General features: G+C 51.1%; 1 long non-coding RNA gene across 1 annotated transcript; it reads right to left on the bottom strand.

Moving 5' to 3' along the window:
- Positions 1 to 1,349: 1,349 nt before the first annotated feature.
- Positions 1,350 to 6,091, bottom strand: LOC138987825 (uncharacterized). The gene is made up of 3 exons (XR_011464117.1): positions 5,984 to 6,091; positions 3,860 to 3,915; positions 1,350 to 2,100 (listed from the first exon to the last, which is right to left on the bottom strand). It is a non-coding gene; the product is annotated as an uncharacterized lncRNA (long non-coding RNA).
- Between the last annotated feature and the right edge of the window lie 1,327 nt (positions 6,092 to 7,418).

Here is a 7,418-nt window from a genome sequence, read left to right as displayed (position 1 = left end):
TCCTGAGTGGCCAAGATGTTGTAGAGGGGGGCTCTGCTCTCCCTGGGCCTTTCCCCCTTAAGCTGGTGTCCCAGGCACCTCTCCCAGTTTGGAAAGCAGATTATTTATGGTTTATTTTTGACACCAGATCATCGCTGCCCAAGTTTCATCAATTTGTCACTGTTTTTATTGTCAGCAATTGCCCATAACTGAAGCACATTTAAAATGTCATTGATCTTGGTATTACAGTGTCATAATCTGACAGTAATAGGTGTAGCCAGCACAGGAAGCCCAGGCCCTGAGATTGATGGCGTTCAGCACACCAATTATATTCTGTCCATCTAAGTGATAAAAGAGTACGTAGGAGGCATTCAATAGATAAATTAGATATCGCTCCCAATTATGTCCCTTTATTTTATGGAGTCATGTGTTCCCTTTAGAACCTTTTTTCTTCATTTGGCTTGTAAAGGGGTGCTACTTGACCCCCAAAGACGAGGGTTGCTCCCCTGCCTGCCCCACCTTGGGTTTAACCCTGAATCCCTCCCTACCTTCTAGAAATTTCTCACCTGGGCTCTCCCTGGAACTCAGCTGGGGGCCTCCCCAGCACAGCAAGTGGTCACAGGTGTGAAGGGAAGGAGTTGGAGGTACCCCAGTGTCTGGGGAGGGGTTGGATCAGGCCTTCGGGAAGGACTAGGAGAGCTGATGACACTTTTCCTTCAGGTGACTCTAACCAAATGAATGAGATTGGGAGAGGAGCCATTCAATGGGTTAGGGTCCTCCAGCCCTAACATGAGTGCCTTCAAATTAGGGCAACTAGTGAATTGTTATGGCTGAGGGGGAGGAAGTCAGTCAGGAAGCTTTCCGTCTTTAGGAAGTGAATTCATCCATCCCCCTGCCTCCACTCTAGCTCGAGTTGAGCCATTTCAAAGTTTTCCTTGGAAGGAGACCCCAGAATCTCCCACACCCCATTCCATTTAAGATTAGATGCCTTCCCCAGTTTGACAGGGGAGCCTGGAGTGCTGCAGTCCATGGAGTTGCAGTGAGTTGGACACGACTTAGCGACTGAACAATAAAAACAACAAGTTTAACTCCTGGGCAGGCAGTGGGCTCCCTGCTGGAGAACACACCCTTAAGAGTGGCTCAGTTCTGAGAGGAGAACTCACCTGAGGCCCGAAATGAGAGGCAGGAGACAGAGAGAGAACAAGGGTTCGCTTTCTTTGGGGCCTGGCTTATAAGAACCTTAAACTCTGAGGACAGCCTTGACCTGGCCCAGGCCCCTGTTCCCCCATCCCCCCATATCCCCCTGAAGCAAGCAGGGAACACAGAGGAGACTGAGACACCAGGTGGTAAACAGTGATCCAAGTCCATTTATTGAGCTTTGTAAGAGACAGTGTCCATGGGCTGGGCTGTTCCCTGTAGCCTGTTGCCATCTCAACTGTTATAAATAATCCTGGCACTAAGTGCACGGTTACACTGAGGGGAAGTTGTTCTTAGGGCGTGAAACCTGAGAATATGGGTCAGGGGAGGAGGGATGATGGGGGACAGAAGGAAGAGGTGGGGAGCCATCACCCCGAGGCTCCTCAAGTACAGTCCTGAGCTGGTGATAGATGAATTTCTGGAGCAGTGGATGGCATTTCAAGTGAAATGTTTATAGGAAATGAGTGTGATTTAAACAATGTCTTGGCCGATAAACACCAGCCAGATGGGGGGAGAGGGCCAGGCAAAGGGTGGAGAAATCAAAGGCCCAGAGGGCCCCAGTATTAAGCAGCTGTCTGAAGCGCTGCTCAAAAACACACACACTAGCTTTGGTCTTAACATGTTTTTAAGAGCTGGTTATGATTTCCTCGAGGGCGGCTCAGATTAAGACTGGAGTGGAGCCCCCAGCTGAGTGCCTTCAATAACTGTCCATCACATCCTCTTTAGAGTCAGCAGCCTCCTCCCCTCGGCTCAGGGAGCCTGGGACCGAGGAGGGCTGCCGGACTGCCCTGCTCACGAGCCTCTTCCTGGGCAGCCCTGGGGCCTGCTGACCTTCACACCTAGATGCTGGGCAGATCCGGGGACGGGCACTGAGCTCCGCCCCCAGGGAGCTCTCAGTCTTCAAGGCAAAAGAAAACATACAACCTAGAAAAGAAGAGAGAACATGAAGAGAGCAGAGGATGGAAGTCGAGGAAGGGAAAACTGTCACCAGATTCAGAATCTGGGCCCTTCTCACCACGTTGGCTGCTGCCACCCTGGTCCGAGCCACTCATCTCACACCTGGATTAGTGCCAGAACCTTTCAACAGGTCTCCCTGCATCTTGACCCACCCTCCACCCCTGCAATCCATTCTCAACACAAAAGACAGAAGGCGTATTTAAAATGTCAGTTCAGTCATATCTGTCCTTTCCATTCAGAATAAAAATCAAACTCCTTAAGATAGCCTTCAAGGCCCTATGTCACCAGGCCCCCTCATTACCTCTCTGATACCATCCTTTCCCCCTCTCTTCCTTGTTCACTGGCCTCCAGGTTCCAGAAACTTGCCTGGCACATACCTGCCCCAGGGCCTTTGCATCAGCTGTTCCCTCTGCTTGGAATTCTGTTCCCCAACATAGTTGCAGGACTAACTTACATCCTCATCTCTAGGTCTTTATTCAAATACTATATTCTCAGTGAGACATCCTTGACTAAAATATTTAAAATTGCAGACTTCCCCTTCATCTTGATCCCTCTTTCTCTGATTTATTTTTTTCGGTAATAACTCCCACCTAATATATAATAGAATTTACTTATCTAATAAATGTATTGTTTATTATCTGTCTCACCCTGCTAAAATGTAAACTTGGCCTGGATAGGTGTCTTTCTCTCTTTGGGTCACCAGTGTATCCCAAGAACCTAGACTAGTGCTCAGTAATAATAACTGCTTAATGAGTAAACACAAAAGATGAGATTTGGAGGGAAGGCAGGAGAAGCCACCCTAGGATGGGCTCCACTTATGCCTCATCACACTGCAGGCCATGAACGAGGCCCAGAGCCAGAGGGGAGGGTCAAGGTGATGCACACAAGTGCAAGGGTTGTGCTGGGCCATCACTAAAGCTGGGGGGTTGGCAAAAAGACTAGCCTGGATCTACCCCCTGAATCTGGTGGAAGATTTGACTTTATGTTGGAATTTCATCACCTCAGTGACCAAGAAGCACTTTGGGATAATAATACCAAAGGGATGTGCCAGGCAAGAACGAAGTGATTGGAAATTATGGGTGGACGGGAATTCAGAGGTCTTCAAGGTGGGGGAGGGCGTATGTTATTGTGTATGTTCATGGAGGGAATCGAGTCATCATCTCAAAGAGGACGTTCCATCTCCACTGAGGGCAGAAGCCAAAACCATGAGCTGCACCAAAAGTAAAAGGAATTGGAGTTAGACATCCAGGAAGACTTCCCAACAGTGCAACGGGTAGGAGAGGGAAGGTATGGAGACTGGCTCTCTGAAGAACCTGAGCAGGACCCAACTGGGTGATGCCTCAGCCAGGTGAACACTGAGGCTCCTGGGATGGCAGAGTGGGGACTTAGAGCCCTGGAAAGGGCTCCTGCCTCGGCTGGGACCCCTAACCCCTCCCTCTCACCTGCAAGGCTTCCGAGCTCCCAAGGCATACAGTCATCTCAGCAGGGTGGGGTGGGGGGAAGTGAAGGTGCTTGGTCCTCCCAGATCCACCAATCTAGGTGTCTCCCTTTACCCCTTTCTCCCAAACCACTGTGCTCAGCTCAGCTTTGTGGCAACTTTAGGGTACAAGCCAGGAGAAGGAGAAAATATCTTTGGAGGGTTCTACAAGCCAGTGGTTGCTGTGTTTAGAATGGAGAGAGGACCTGGGTGGCCTGGCGGTCCTGAGCATGTGGGAGGGAGACTTACTTGTCACTGTATAACTTTTGATGCCTTTTGAGTTCTCAACCATGTATATGTATTTCCTATTTGAAAAAAATAAGATAATTAAAATCAGACAGAAGCAATGACAACAATAATAACAATAACAAGAACAGATCCAGGGAAGTGAGACTGCTACAGCACTGAGGGGCATTAAGGGGTCATGTGTCCAGACTGTCAGTGTCAACTCCCTCTCTTGGTCTTTAATGGCCCAGTCTCCCCCTCGACCTCTCCATGTTATGCGCAGGGCTGTGTGTATGCTACCAGTCAGCCTTCAGTGAGATAATTCTAAAGCTGCATGGTCTGAAATGTCATCTTTGTCCAGGGAGTCATCTCTTTATGCAGCTCTCCTCTGTTCCCCTCCCCAGTCTGGTGTCTGATCGTTTATCCCTCCCTTCCTGCCTTCCTCTTCTCCAGCACCCTCGACCACAAAAGTAGCTCTCCCCTGAAATCTGGCCCTGCCCCAATGAGACACATGACCTTGAGCAAGTCATTTAACCTTTGTGTGCCTCTGTTTCTTCATCTATAATTGAGGATCGTGACCTTCCTCCCAGGGCTCTTCATGAATCCATTTGTACAACAAGCATATTTTCCGTGCCAGGCACTGCACCCGGCACTGAGGATCACATGAGACAATGTATGTGGAGTTAGCGCAGAGACAGAGTTATTGCCATGGCTTCCTTCCTTGGATGGTTTTCTGGCCTGGGCGTTTCAACCCCCTTGACTAGCATGCCCTTGGAAGAATTCACTCTATACTCCCAACCTCTCAGCTTCCAGCACTGCTCCTGGGGTGAGGCTGACATCCTCCTCTGAATAAAGCAACAGCGGCTGCAAAAACAACCTCTTTCCCAGGCTTTTCCACTTGGAAGAGTCAGACACAACTTAGCAACTAAACAAGTCCTGAGGGCATCCCTTTGTCCACAAGAAGGAGTAATGCTGAAATTTATCTATGGCCTTTAGACTGGAGTGTCAGGAATATCTCTCTTGTCCTGTAGGGGCCCTGTCCCTGGGAGTTTGGGCTGGAAAGGGGGTACAGAGAATCTGCCCCTATCCCAGCTCTGTTCATTTATCACCTCTACTGAGCCCCAGGCCTCTTCAGGGGCCAGACTCAGAGGCAGAGGCTGGAATTGGAAACTCCCTCACATTTTCCTTCCTCTGAGTGTAACCTGGGCTGTGGAGAAAGATGAACTCTTCTCAAAAGACAATCCCTACCTCAGCACATATAGGAGCTGGTTTCAGCAAGAGGAAAGAGAAGTTTCCAGAGCTCTCAAAAGGGTTGGGTACCCCTGGAAAGGAGGAGCGTTTGCTTGTAGAAAGAATGTTCTGTTTCAGTCCTGGTCATGACAAAATCCCACCAAAGTGATGATGAAGGACCACAGGGGTGGAGGGGTCAAGTTGAGACATAAGGGGGGACTTCTGATTGTCAGGAAACAGGTTGAAGGAGAGAGGCTGGGGTGGGTTAGCAGGAACCACTCAGATACAGTCCAGAGGCAGGAGGAAGGATGAGATGATCTGAGGGCTGCCAAGGATTCAGGGATTCCATGATATTGCAGAGCTGGCAGGGACGGGAGAGGAGGCCAGAGAGATGGGAGTTTATCCATGTCTAGAGCACAAGCCCCATGGATAGGAACCAGGCTCTCTGGAGCCCCCCAGTATGTCAGCACCAAGGCTTATACAGGCAGACCAGGGAATCTGACTGCAGTGGACAAGTCTTTCCCTGGCAGATGGTGCCAACTTCACACTCAGGGAAGGACAGCTGCTTTAGAGTCTCAGCCAAAAAAAGTGGTTCCAGACTGTGGGACCAGGAAGTACTTCTTCATATCCAACCTCAAGCCCGCTGGTTTTGATCTTATGGCAATTAGTGAGGTTTGCCCATCCCCAGAGGACAAACTGAGCAGGGAAGGCTATGGGAGAGCTGGCCAAACTCTTGGCCTCACTTTCTCCCTCTGTAGAATGAGGGGGCTGCGCTAGATTATTTCCAAGGTTTTTTTCACCCCTGCGTATCTGTTCCTCGTCCATTCTCTCTACTTCCTCGATTTTCTCCCCTTTTAAGTCCCTGTCTTCCACTTAACCGGGCTTCCCAGGTAGCTCAGTGGTAAAGAATCCACCTACCAATGCAGGAGACTTGAGTTCCATCCCTGGGTTGGGAAGATCCCTGGAGAAGGAATTGGCAACCCACTCCAGTATTCTTGCCTGGAAAATCCCATGGACAGAGGAGCCTGACGGGCGACAGTCCATGGGGTCACTTAAGAGTCAGACACTGAGCAAAGAATAAACAACTCCCACTTAATCCACTCCCTTCCCTATCTCAATCTCTCCCCTCCCCAACCAACTCTTTCCCGTTTTCCTCTTTACCGGTAAAGAGTGAGAGAGGTCTCCCAAACTACCTTGCCCCCTCCCTGGAGCCCTGGGTTCCCCTCCCCCACCGCTCCCGTGTTCTAGTGCCCCCTTCCTCGACCTTAAGACGCCAGAGCCGGGAGACTGGAAGGAAGACCCCCTAAAGCAGCCTCCGCCTTGCCCCTGCAGCGGCTCCACTGCGGGAGCCCAGGTCCCCAACCCCCCAGCGTGGCCAGCCCGCCCCTCTCCCAGCAGCCGGTGCCGCTGCGCGCCCTCACCCCACGCTAATGCGATCTGGAGAGACCCGGGCGGGCGGCGGGCAGTCTGGCCGAGCGTCCCGGGCAGCGCTGATGGATGGTCCCCTGACAGTAATCGCGGAATGAGGACGCGCTGGCGACGCTCTCGCCCGAGGCCCCGCTGTTCGGCGAGCCCTTGAGTCCCTCCCTCCGCAGCGACGGCCTCCCCGGCGCTGTCCCCATCCCACTGGACTTTGGGGAGGCCTGGGACCTCCAGGTGAAGCCCAAAGCGGGGCTTTCCCTGCCCTGTCTCCTCCTAAAGGCACTGGTTTCTGTTCGGGGTTCATCCTTGGATCTACTGCTTCTGTGATTCAACCTACCCGTCTCCTTGAGCCTCAGTTTCCCCTTCTGTATAAGGGGAAATATGGTCCTTATAAGACTGGAAAGAGAGTGTTAGCAGCAAAGGAGGAAATGCTGTGGAAAATTATCACTTTTCCGGAAGTAGAAATCGATTTTTACTTTTTATTTCATGTCGCTCAGAATCATCTGGGTTAATGCAGGAAGCTGAATGAGAGTTGGGCGGATATTCACATGTAGACTGTATGTTCATACAAGAACACAGGTCACAGTGCTTAGGGCTGTCTAACAAGTGTATCTGCACGTAAAACACTACAGTATCAGTGTTGCTTCGAGGTCTTAAGAAGCAGGTCAGCACAGATATTCCTTCTGAGATGACCACCTCAAGGTCCTGTCCAGTCCTGGGATCCCCTTCAGCCAAGGGCTGGGCTGACTGAGGGCCGTGAGGAGAAGATCCTGCTTGGGGAAATGTTCCTGGGCCATCTTCCAACCCCTTGCCACTCCAGGTGACCTAGAGCTCTAAGGCTCCTCTGCTCCCCAACCCCAGGGTATCCCCCTCAGGCAAGGGCTCTTTTGAGAGCTGGGAGCAAGGACCCAGAACCCATTACCATTCTGAG

The sequence above is a fragment of the Bos mutus genome, chromosome 5 (genome assembly GCF_027580195.1).
Source record: "Bos mutus isolate GX-2022 chromosome 5, NWIPB_WYAK_1.1, whole genome shotgun sequence".
NCBI classification, from domain to species: Eukaryota; Metazoa; Chordata; class Mammalia; order Artiodactyla; family Bovidae; genus Bos; species Bos mutus.
Note: the sequence above shows the minus strand (reverse complement) of the source record. Positions and strands in the feature narration are given on the sequence as shown.